Source organism: Amblyomma maculatum, chromosome 9, assembly GCF_055883805.1.
Source record: "Amblyomma maculatum isolate TAMU_Amacu chromosome 9, ASM5588380v1, whole genome shotgun sequence".
NCBI classification, from domain to species: Eukaryota; Metazoa; Arthropoda; class Arachnida; order Ixodida; family Ixodidae; genus Amblyomma; species Amblyomma maculatum.
Window position 1 is genome coordinate 47332773 of NC_139352.1, and position 13196 is coordinate 47345968.

Sequence of the window (13196 nt, forward strand, 5' to 3'; positions counted from 1 at the left end):
TGGTACGGCGCCGGCCGTTCCTTAATTAGCTGCGTTGCCTTGAGTGAGGTCCATGAAGGCTGTCTCGGCATGTCCGTCATCGCGCGGAGGGCACACCTCCTCTCCACTACCGTCGCACCGCACGCAACCAACGCAACAGCGTTACCAGCGTGGCGCGCTATGCATGTATATAGAAAGGAACAGAAAAAAAAAAAAGGGAAAAAAATAAATAAATAAACGGCTTGGGTGACTCACTCAAGTCCTTGCACACGGTTTGTACGACGCGCGCCTGTCTTAGGTGTACGCGTACGAGAACTTGCATGGGGTATACGTACTTCGTCAAAGCGTATAATTATGACTGCAGTTGCATCTATATATGGCAGTATATATGGCAGTTAATTCCTGCGTGTTGCAGTTCGACAGCTGTATCAATTCAGAGAGATCGCGTGACCCGGCCAGCGCCGTACAAGTACCACCTGCACCGAATACACCTACATTGTCCCCATTAGCATCTGCTAGCACGCTGTTCTATATATTTGGCTGGCACCTTGTTCTTTTGAGTGCACATTAATTAAAAACCATGTATACCGAAATATAGTTGTGGGTGTGTCATCCTTGCCTTGATCTACACATTAATTAAAAACCATGTATACCGAAATATAGTTGTGGGTGTGTCATCCTTGCCTTGATCTACTGGTAAACTGACCAGTTTATCACGCAAAAATGCCATGCGCGTGGCGCTACACAAATGTGTATACTGCTATTCGAAATCTCAATGAATGCAGTGTGAGCTGCATTTAATACGGGCTCAGGATTAAAAAATGCCACATTGCGTACCTGTAGAAATGACAGAACAAAAAACACATGCAGAGTATGCAGCAACAAAATACAAAGTTTATTTTATCCTACAATCCCCAAACATATAATTTCCCGACTTTGTAGATATTATAAAAAGGCTTTCACGGCAAAAGGTGACATAACAGTATGACAGAACTTTAAGCATGCCAGGCACTTGACATTAAGGATATTATAATTAGCAGCAAAGTTTGCCATTTGCATTTCAATAAAACTATATTAATGCACTACTTTTCACTCACCATTTATTTTAAAAACACAAAGGAATCTCTTAATTAACCATCATTTAGCCCATGGTCCAATTTGGTAACCTCCCAAAGCTACTCAAGCTTAGAGATGCCGTAGTGGAGGGATCCGGCAATTTCGACCACCTGGGGTTCTTATAAATAACTTGCACTGACATTACAAGGATGCCATGCTTTTCACATCCATTGAAAAGCAGCCGCCACAGTTGGGATGACCTCCTCTGTTTTGCAGGTTCGGTAATCTAAGTGAAAGATAACATTCCTAATACTGCAACTGCCGGTGATAAGAGTACATAAAAAAAAAAAATCAATGCTTTTTTTGAGCACCTTCCAAGAGCTCAACATTTTTATCTCAATAAGAGCAATGTAAAATATTTTCTTCTGCCACTGTACAATATGCTAAAGCAAAAATGCATTGACTAGTCTAACAGGAAAATTCTAAAACAACACCTAGAACAATAAGCAATGCCAAAAGTTGGGCAAGTTGGTTAAGGTTCATGATGGAAAATAGCGCGAAAAAGTACACGAAAAACGGAAGGAAGGCACGGACAAGCGCTAGCGCGTGTCCGTGTCTTCCTTCCGTCCTTCCTGTACCTTTTCGCGCTATTTTCCATCTAGAACAATAAGTTTAAAAGCAGGCAGTGGTGCTGATATAAATATAAGAAGTGTGAGAGTATTCGAAATTTCGAAAATGGACCGAATATGTTTGTTATTCGAATCACAATTGAGAAACTGACATTCGGAATTTCCGAACATTAAAAAATTACCAAATACACAGAAAACTTCCAAAATTAACCAAAGCATCCCCGCACTACGCGCTTCACCGTAATGCTCGATTCGCTTGGGCTGTGCAGTGAAGCATCCTCAAAACGCAACGGAGCTGTTTCATGAAGCGGGATCTTCCCTTTTGTGAACAGGGCCTTCCCGGAAGTGTGCGCAAAGAGAAGCAAGTGACGAAATCAAGAGAAAACATCCTTCTTCAATTTCATCTCTAATGCAGACACCCATTACACAGGTGTACATCAGATAAAATTACTATGATGCAAACGGTTATTTTCAGCAGTTTTTTTCAGGTCCGTTCGATAATTCTAGTGTTCAACTAATTAGGACATTTTTTCTAGTCCCTTGAAGGCCAAATCAATGAGAGTTTACTGTATTCAGCAGCAATGTGACATGTCTCCCTGGTTTCATGAAAGACAAGCTTCCTGTACAAAAACGTGGAATACGGAATCCCATATAAAATTTATACTGAATATTTCAGTGGGGTGTACACTTCTGTGCAGGTGTAGTGCTCTCGTATATATATTTGAAAATTTCAATATTCGCACATCCCTTATAGGTATATATATATAACAACGGCATGATAAATGCTGGTAACCACGCAGTTTTGCATTCATACCCATAAGACAATCTTTTTAGCATAGAAGGATGAAAATAATGCTCTGAAACGATACAAATATTAAGCATAATTTCAATATTAGTACCTCCCAGAGAGGCTAATTTCGTTACCTTCCTGTAAAAAGAAAAAGAAAAGCATGGGAAATAGAACACATTTTGATACACTAGACTTCGCTAAGATAAAAGGGGTTCACTCAGATTTTGAGTAAATCAAGACTACAGACTAGGAAGTCACAGGAACAAAAGTTTGTTTTTCAAAATAAGACAGTGAAAAGCGATCAGCGTAAAACTTACTATCACTAAATTAGCACTAAGTAACAGGATGTGCACAAAAATAGGCTGCATTTCCATCAATGATAAACATATAAAATGGTTATATCAATAAACTGCACTCAACTTATTCGAAAGTATAGCTACCTATGCAGATATAGAGGGTATGCCATCAAAAACTGCTAACTTGCATTTGTATGCCACAAGTCCACAAAAATAGGACAAAAATTCAATATAGAAATCCAACAACAGTGAACTGACTCACAATGTGTAGAAGAACAAGATTCGTGAATTATCACAGAAACTGCACACCTCTTGCATCACAAAATATATGCTGTTTCTATGCTCTAACTATACAAGTTATAATGGCCAAACTAAAGAGAGTGGTAAGGCTCCCATATGATATCACTAGTAAGTAGTCACTAGTATTACTTGTGTTTTTCATCTAGAAAAAACTGCCACAATCAGTGCTAGTTTAACGAGCCAGTACAGGACATTTTAAGGACAGAGCACCATTATTACTTAAGCAAGGTTTACCAGAGAAGATGCAGTTAGTTACTGCAATGCATTGTAGGGGCTTGCAATGTAGGGGCCAAGGGGCATGTCAAGCCACAATTTCTGGCTTATTTCCTTCGGCCCTCACCATGTGTACATGGGAAAATAAATTGAAATTGAAATTACTATAATGCACTTTCAAGATGTATGAAAACATAAGTGATGAATGAACCAAAGCTTATTGCCAATACTTTTGTCCCACTCTAGTCCTTGGTTTTACAGTCACAAACAAGCTTTCTAAACCAATCTCACCTTGATAGGAGAGGTAGCAACTATAAAAAAAAAAGGAAAGAAAAGAAAACTTCACTGGAACCATTGAATATAGGTCAGCAAAGATCATTAAGGTTCCTTCACATAGTATGAAATAATGAATCATTGACAAAAAATTAAAAAAAAAAGGGCCAAGAGCATTCACAAAATCACCAGACAGGTGGTTCTGTGTGTGGTAGGTGGACAATATGTGGAAATTGAAAATTTCGCAACACATTTCTTCTGGATCTCTAAGATCGTTGCGATCAAGCCACAAAATGCGATAACTGTCTCTTCATCCCCACATGCCTATTTATGGTTGCCTAACAGCAGCTACAAACTGCCAAGAATGTTACTTAATAAAACAACCCAGAGAAGAAAGTGGGTGTTAAGGAATAACTATTGAAGAACAAACATTAAAAAAAAAAAAAGAACAGCCAAGGAGCAGTACTTCAGAATCGAAATGTGATAGGAAACATGGACATTATTACCCGAGAAGTAAATAATCTAGACATAACGAAGGATTGTTACGTAAAAATCAACCTCAGAAACAATGCTCCGAAAAATACACCCAGAAGCGCCATTCGATAGAGTTCTCAAACACCAATGGTAGCTCTTCAAAATGCAAAAGTCCAAATCTTCTGCAAGCTGTGGCTTTCTTGGTTCAGTCCATGGTGGTGCTGTGGGTCCCTAATCACAAAAGCAAGTTCAATGCGCAGCAAATCATCAGTGCTTGATGTTTTCTTTCAAGGCACTGTTGTGCGCATCTCGACCCCACACGCTGGCAAAAAGTTCGTTCTCCCGCTCCAACGCTTCATGCAGGGGCAGTGTCCGGGCCGCCATCATGCCGAGCTTCAATGCTCGCTACGATCTCAGCCGGCCACTTCACCCGCTCCTTGAGCCACTCGAGAGCCTCTTCCTTGCAGTCCCTTTGACCGCTGAGGATATGGCTCACATATCCAACCCGCAGTGCCTCGCTGGACAACATCGGCCTTCCCGATGTGAACAGGTCTAATGCCAATGTTGGGCCTGCATGATGAATGTTTTAAGGTGAGATAGAAGATGGCCTGCACCAACAGATTACTGTCCTAGCTTCCTAAATTATCCAAGCCAAGTTATAGGTGCCGAGATCAAAGGATGCCAACCGTTGCGCTCAAGAACGTGGCAGAAGAAAGCAAAGCGCTCTGTCGGTACACCCCTGCTGTGACACAAGTGTGCGCTGCTAGTGGCACCACATTGCTTTCGTGGGCTATGGTTTTCACTGACTTTGCTGGACTTCTCACGCTGAATTTCATGACTTGTGTCAGCAATAAAACACTGCAACATCGAAATATGCACATTTTAATTATTTAAATGCCTAATTTTAAGCAAGTAGGAGCCTTCGTGCCGCTTTTTACCGTCCAAATCATTTATTTAGTGTTGTCTGCTCGAGCAGAGGTAGGTTGGTAAGAGACAGTGGTGAGTCAAAAATATTCTGTGCGAGTGTTACCGCCACCACTTGAAAAAAAAAAACAGGGTGATGAAAAGGCCAAAAGGAAACGGGCCGGCGGATGTAGCAATTCGGGATGTGTTCGGGATGTGTTCTAACACCAAAACATCCCTCCTGGCTACGTCCCTGGCAAGAGCTGTTTAGTGCCAACTGCATGTCACCTGCAGGTTGCATAATACGACAACTCAGCTGGCAGGGGTATCCTGATGTGCAAGACCAACTCAAGCCTTCTCTTGGACTGTAACTGCAGATTAGTACCTTGATCTGCTCTTTTGAATACTTTGCGCATTTGGTTACAGAAAGAGCATAATTATGTGCTCACTGGGGAGAAGCCGCAGCCATGGCTAAGTGGAAGAAAGAATTCAGAGCGGCAGGCTATAAAGGGACGTGTGCCATGCCCAGAAAGAGTCTAACAAAACAAGCGAACATGATATATGCATTGAAATTAAGTGCTTTTGCCAAGAGCCACTGTAGAAAAGGTTGATCAAATACTGGTGCTGCTCCTTGCAGCCACATCGCGCGTAGAAAATTAACTGAATATTCCGCTGCTTTTTCCACCAAGCGTTAGGTACCCCGAGTGGGAGGTGGCAGGTCTCACCTGCAAGTGCCGCTTTGTACCAGGTGACAAAACTAGGTGTTGCCGTGATGAATGAATTACTGATGCGCTTGTACTCAACAAAGCGCATGTCCTGCACAATCACAAGCGGCGAGCGCCATGCACAGCTATGAGCAGCTAAAGCAGCGGGGGTTGTGCAGATGCAGGCACCGGATTGCAGAAATGCGCTTCATTGCGAAGAAAACCTAGTTTTTGACGTGTCGCGAAGCGGTGCTCGCAACCTGGACTTGTAACAACAATCTTGAATGGCAGTGCTGGAGAGAGTGACCAGGCATGGAAAATATAGGAGGCTATGGCCCTAATATAAAGAGGCTAGCTATTACTTACCTTACCAGCTCTTACCAGCAAGGTAAAACTCGGCGGCCGCTTTTCGATGGAGGCGAAAAGCAAGGCGCCCGTGTGCTGTGCGATGTCAGTGCACGTTAAAGAACCCCAGGTGGTCGAAATTTCCGGAGTCCTCCACTACGGCGTCTCTCATAGCCTGAGTTGCTTTGGGACGTTAAACCCCACAAACCAACCAACCAAAACTAAAAAAAATTCAATACGTGTATCACCACCACCAATGGATTTTGCACCGAAACTGCCACGATCATCAATTTAGTTTTCTCTATGTGGACTTGCAAGCCTGTGCTGCGACGCCATTCACTTTCACATGGCGATCAAGGAGTCGTTTTTGGCCTTGACATCACAAACTCGAACTGCGTGCAGGGACAAAAAAGCTGCACTTTTAAGTCTGATTCCTACATAATAATAAATGCATCTTTTGCTGTCCGAGCAAACAACAACATGGAAACAAAGGGCAAAGTAATAAATTTTTATTATAAGAAACACATATTGGATGGAGCTGTCCTCTGCTTCCTCTCAGGCAAAAACAATTACTGGTCATAGGAGTTTACTCAAACGCTGAGAGCCTAAAAAAAAGCAGCCGACTTTGGAATGCTTAGGAGAATGAAAGAAACAGCTCGTGCAAACACTGTGTGATATCGCAAGAACGATAAGGTAAAAAATGTTTGAAACAACAAGAAAATTAGCATTAGGGCCTCACTGCCAGAGCTGCAATCGTTTATTTAATTTCTTTAGACGATCACAAATACTGCAAATGGAATGAAGGAAACAAGGCAAAGCTCATTATGCTGTGTTGTATGGCCTTAAATACTGAAGAGAGTGTCAGCAGTAAGGGTGTGTGTTTATGAAGCTTATGAGTACAACAAATGTATTATGCAATGTGCCTAAAGGCAAATCAACTGTTATAATTTTGTTCACTGCAACTAAATTATTATAATTTGGTTACATAAGTAGTCAATGCAAATAAGGCCATTAGCTTGACAGCATAGACAACAATGTATAAAACGGAGTACAAAACTAGTCAAGTGCTGGAAAGTGTCTTGCATACTCACCGACAAGGCGTGTCAGCCGGCTCATTCCACCCCATGCAGAAGAGATCCCCAGGCGCGCATGGACAAACTGAACTTCAGCGTCAGGAGCCATGATTCGAAAGTCAGCCGCGGTTGTCAGTTCGGCACCACCACCAATCGCACGGCCCTCTATAAGGACAGCGGTGATCATGGGCAGGTTGTTGAAGCTGGATTGCAAGCAAGGCAGTACTGGGTCACTAAAGTGAAAGGTGTAATGAGAAAAAAAAAAAAAGGAAGAAGAGACTGGATGCTTAATCATGGGCAGTCAGGGCACCACAGCAGCCTTTGCAGGTAAGTGATTTTGCACAAGCAGCATTTTCAAAGCAGTATTCCCGTCATGTAATGAAGAAGACAAATTTGAATATATGCATGAACTATACAATATACATCTTGCATAGAGCAGAAAAACATTTAAATGAATTTAAGTACTACATGAACGGTCAATTCAAAAGCGAAGCAACTTGCAGCATAGTCATCGACAAAAGCGTTTAACTTGCTACATATAAAAGTTATGACTACCAGCTAATAATAAACAACGCATGAACAAGGTGTCTTCCGATTTCAGTAAAACTAACTGAAGAATCACTGAACAAACCGATACTGACCGGCATGAGTAGACTGTTGAGTCGAAATGACAAAGACACTACTTCCAGCTAGGCCACCCAGCCATCCACCTCCAAAGAGTGTATGGCTCCGGGTCGTTTAATTAACATCAGGAGTTTGAACTGAGTCGCGAGGCCAATTAACACCCATTTTGAGTGCTGGACAAACATCAACATCTGTTGAAATATCTGTGGAATTGTGTTTCTTTTTATTAATAAAAAAGATCGAACGGAGAGGAGAAAGATTAATACGCAATGGTGATGGTATGACGAGAATAGAGGAATGTCCAGTCAAGGGGTAGTTGTTGAAATTTATGTCAAGCAGCTGTTCCCGGCTCGTTACCCAAATACTGTGCCACTGCGGTAGTAGTGGAAAACTAAATAAGAGTGCTCTACAAGTGTACATGCACGCATACTGTTCTCAAATTCTTTGCCTCAGTATATTGTGAAACACAGGTGCCACACAGCTGTTGCCGACTTCACATTACACAGCTGTAGCCATGCTGCAAGCTTATTAATCACCCATTTTTTGTGTTTTTGTCGGCTACATATTGCAGTTGGAAAAAAACCCAGTTGGCAGTAGTCAGAGCTTATGCTGTGGGTACATTATTTCTTGTTTGCTGCACACCTTCTCCATTGAGATCACAGACTATATAGTGCTGCTTTGCAAAACAAAAATCATGTATTGATTCAATCAAGCAATCATTCAACAAGTTTATGCAATGCACTTCAACACTGACAGAAAAAGGTCACAAATTTCTCGCTTACTTTGTTTTTCCTGCCATGTGTAGATGGATTAAACACTATTCAAAGCCGAGGAGTTTGGTATAACATAAGCATTATTTAAAGGCTTAATGTGCAGAGATTACATAGTACAGAATGATATCATCATCCCCACATGATGACCTGGCAGCACATTTAAAAATTCAGAGAACATTTCACGACCTTAAGGGTATGACACAATAGTGTCAATGAGTCAATTCAGCAGCCTGAAGTCCTGTTAGCATATCACTTTGAAGAAATGAACCCTTTTTATATTTAAATTTAAATTTTTCTTTTCCTGCAAGACATACAAGGCCTCCCTTTAAAGAAATAACTAAGTTATAACTAAGTTGAATTACTGTACTCTAATGGCCTTGGCGTGGCGGATCTGGGCCTCCATCAAAGAGCCACAGGTTCAATCTCCATCTATTTGCCCCAATTTTCTTTTCAGTACAGCTAATTTACTTTATATTCTTAAATGTCATAATGATATTCTGAGTCATGATGTGACCTTATAATTAAAATTTATTTGATGTTTTAATCACTTCAAATTCTGTAGGACACCACGACCCTCTCGAATGAACACGGATTTTCTTGACACGCAGAACTACAACGCTAGCGTTTCTAATGGATGGGCATTAATAATGACTCATATGATCATATTCATCGGACTGATCATATGATCAGTCCAATGAATATGACCCATTAAAGATTTTTTTTTTTTTCACCTACCCAGTTCAGGCTATTCAGACCATAGATGTGAAGCATTTCTTGTCAATAACAGGGCTTTCCTATGAAATTACACCTGACAACTTTTAGTGAAAGTTTACTTGTACATGACACTGGCTCAGTTTACTATGTACTATAAGCAATTTGAAAACCTGAGCAATTAACTTCGGTTTGCATTTTTCTAATGACTTCACTCTCATTCCAATTCTGATGATATACACCTGCAATAATATGCATAAATGCTAGGTTCCAGCGATGTAAGCGTTTAAAAAAAATTAATATGCACGAGTAAAGAACTACTGCTGTGTACAACTAAAATTGCAAACGATGGATGTTACAGCATATTTTTCATGATTTAGTGATGTGTGTAGGTATGCGTATATGCATGCACACAAGCAATATTAGCACCAAGTAAAATGCACACAGAATAAGAATAATAGCACCAGAAGACAAAAATGCTACCTGCCAAAATAAGAAAGGAAGGTTCTGCAACACCTGTTCCCAAAATAAAATGATGCATATAGAGCACATTTCAGGCATACACAGATCTTATTTGGAGCCTACACCAAAAGGACAATGATAAAGTTTGAAAAAACACTTTGAAAGTTCTATCGCTCTAGTGCAGGGGTTCTCAAACTTTCCTGCCAAAAGAAATCCCCCCCCCCTCCTCCCTCTTCGCTGCTGTTGTAGTCAGGCAGCATTGCTTGCGAATGGAGCCGTCCTGGTTTAGTTCACTCTTTATAATCATCTGTCTGTTTTATTGCTTTTGGCAATCAGCTTACTTCTCACTCATGCTCTGGCCTTTAAAATCCAAAACAAAAATGAAGAAAAGTAGTCACGAGACCAGTGTTCCATCTCATTCACGAACCAGGCGAACGTTGGTGGCTGAAGTGGCACTCCATTAGAAGCTTGTGGAATCCACTAAAGATGCTAGCAGAACCCCTGGGTTCAGCGGAACCCAGTTTGAGGACCCCTGCTCTGGCACCTCAGCTTGAAGCATGAAGAAAAACTTGCAGATGCCCTTGCAGTACAAATTAGCATCCAGATTAAAAATAATCTACTGCCTGTATCATGGCCACTTTAAACTAAATCCAATGCACTAACTTAAAGAGCCTTGCAGGCACTCAGTGCAAATAAATTACAACCAAATTAAACAGCAACCAACTATCCACATTAACGTAATTACTTATTATTGTAATTTGCAATTTCTTACCAAATTATCGAAAAGCATAGCTTCGAATATTCTAAAGAAATGCTTGTTCATAAAATTAAGGACTTCGACTTTTCCCAGTTGTTATGTACCAATATTGGCACCACACATGAATAGCTGCCGAATCTAGCGCCTTGGTAGGGCAGCTGCGTAACCACCCCTAACGAAGAACTGTGTAACACGGTCTCAGACCCAACGGCTGACACTCCACGGGGCTAATGTCAGTCTTTACAGGCAGCAGTACATATATGTGACACTTTGTTTGTTTTGTCTTTCACACACGGTTGTTGTGGTTGCAAATCATATGCTTTGTGTTGAATGTTTCCTACGTAATTAGCATGTCTACTTTCGTATCTTTTCTGTACTCTCCTCACTTCTGCATGGGCCCGAGATCAGTTTACAGTACATTTATGCAATAAGGGAGTAATTACTCATTGACATCCACCCAAGCGCAGCCATACAGCTACAAAGGAAAGCTATACAGCTTTCTCAGAAACTTCGTAGTTAAAAAAAAATTCATCCTAGTTCAGGCATCGAACCCGACACCACCTCTTTTTCGGGACAGTCGCTCTAGCAACTGAGCTAACCAGGACGGTTAGCAGAGCAAATGGTAGGGTGAGAGCGAATTAATCTATAACTCGAAGTGGGAATGGTGTTGGTCAAATATTTAGAGGAATTCCCCAAGGTGGAGATTTGTAATAAGGAAGTAATTATTCATTGACATATTCCACCCAAGCATAGCCATACGGCTACAAAGGAAAGCTATACAGCTTTCACAGAAATTTCATAGTTACAGAAAATTCTGTAACAGCTTTCCTTTGTAGCCGTATGACTGCGCTTAGGTGGAAAGCTATACAGCTTTCACAGAAATTTCATAGTTACAGAAAATTCTGTAACAGCTTTCCTTTGTAGCCGTATGGCTGCGCTTGGGTGGGTGTCAATGAGTAATTATGAGTAATTACTCCGTTATTACAAATATACTCCGCCTTGGGGGATTCCCCTAAATATTTGACCTACATTTATGCACATAAATAAATAAATAGGCAACAGTAATAGCATTTCCATGCAGAAGTGTACGTGCCATCGTAATGAAAATCAGTGTTAGTGTTCAGTCTCCCTTAAAGTCTGCTAGTTGCTACATATTCATTTCAACTAATGCTGACATACACACACACATAAAAAGATACAGATCACGCAGCTTTTACGTTTCAGAAAAATTCTTGCGTGTTTAAGTCACAGGAAGTTAAAGTGTGCAAACAAGGACGGTTGAGATGGTCTCTCGCCCTCCGTCGTCCTGTATGCGCAGCTTCAGCTCCCCTTCCTGCTTTTATGAAGTCAGGCAGACTGAACCGAGTTCAAAGCACCTTGTTAATGTGTTCTGCATGAGAGCCGACATCTGTCGTCCTTCCTCGGGGCTTGAAATTGCTTTCATGGAGACCAAATTTGCGCCCGAACAGAAGAATGATCCTTCGCCGCAAAGGAGCACTGCTTTTACATGGGACCAGCGCTCCAACCTCTTGACAGCATTGGCAAAGTCCACCATCATCTCACCTGCGATTATACAACAAGCAAAATAAAAGAAAGGTCAAAACCGACCGACACAACAATAATCAACGCAGACCACACCACCGAAATGCCGCTGAAAGACTGGATCACGCATGAAATTAGATGGTAAGCCGTTCCCGAGGAAAGACGTTGAGGAAAACTGTCTTAATTTAGGCTCGCCGCTGGATGCAAACAAAGAAGAAACGCCCGAAACAGTTCCCAGAGCAACAACCTTGCACAACAGGTTCGCGCCCACACCAAATCGACTCGTTTACTGTGCACAGCCTATGCCAAACGAGGCACGCGAAATTCTTCAAAAATCAGACATGCAAGAGAACATAAAGCACCGCTCTATGGATAAGGACGTTCACTAGCACATCTACGTTTCTGATGCCGCAAGCGACTTGTTTTCGGCGCCCGCACTTACCGGAGATGCAGTTCCTCTTCGCAGGGTCATTAATTTTCAGGCACGCGATGCCAGCACCGACGTCTTCGACGAGTTCGATCGTGCCGTTAGACTTCAGAGTTTTCAATTTGAGGCAAAATTCTTCGCTGATAACGGGCATATTGTCCAACTTTCTCCGTTTGGAATCTGCGCCACACTGCTACCGCTGCTGCCGTCCTACAACCGCAACTCCCGCGCGGCTCTCTCCACTACAATGTCATATGTGACGTGCACGGCGACATGCATTTGCAGATTGCAGTTGGCGGGACTCGGTCGTTTTGCTCGCACAGGTGGCCCCCAGTAGGCACTAGCACTACGGGAATGTAGAACGATTCTAAAAAGCACTGAGCATGTACATGCTCATACCATCGCGCCGGCTGGTTGCACCGTGCACGTTGCCACATCGAGAGCACCGAGAGCGTTTTTTTTTTCTTTTTCTTTTTTTTTTAACTTGTCGACAGCAAGAAACGAGATAATGAACTGCCTGTCAACATGGATTCTGACCATCGGCATCGCTTGCTCGAGGAATTTTTTTTTTTTATGCCCCGACCGAGTGTGCAGTTCACGCACGTGTACACTGTACTACTCGCGTACGTGTGCGGACAAAAGTATCACGCTATCTCCTTCTAAAATTTTTCACACGTTTTCTATATGGCATATGCATACCGGTAGTAGACACCAGTGCGCTTTCACTAGGACAAATGACATATTTCTTTATTATAAAGAAGGCGTGATTGTAATTTTAACGGAAAAGCTTGCTCCGTTTACCCATGTCCGCACCTGTACTTACTGCGCGCGCGCACGAGATCTCCACAACCGCTAGAGCTCCCCG

At 41.9% G+C, this 13196-nt stretch overlaps 1 pseudogene across 1 annotated transcript; it reads right to left on the bottom strand.

Moving 5' to 3' along the window:
• Positions 1–859: 859 nt before the first annotated feature.
• On the bottom strand, positions 860–12943 carry LOC146178998 (ethylmalonyl-CoA decarboxylase-like; annotated as a pseudogene). The gene is made up of 4 exons (XR_014700676.1): positions 12347–12943; positions 11739–11925; positions 7054–7238; positions 860–4580 (listed from the first exon to the last, which is right to left on the bottom strand). The product of XR_014700676.1 is annotated as an ethylmalonyl-CoA decarboxylase-like (transcript).
• Between the last annotated feature and the right edge of the window lie 253 nt (positions 12944–13196).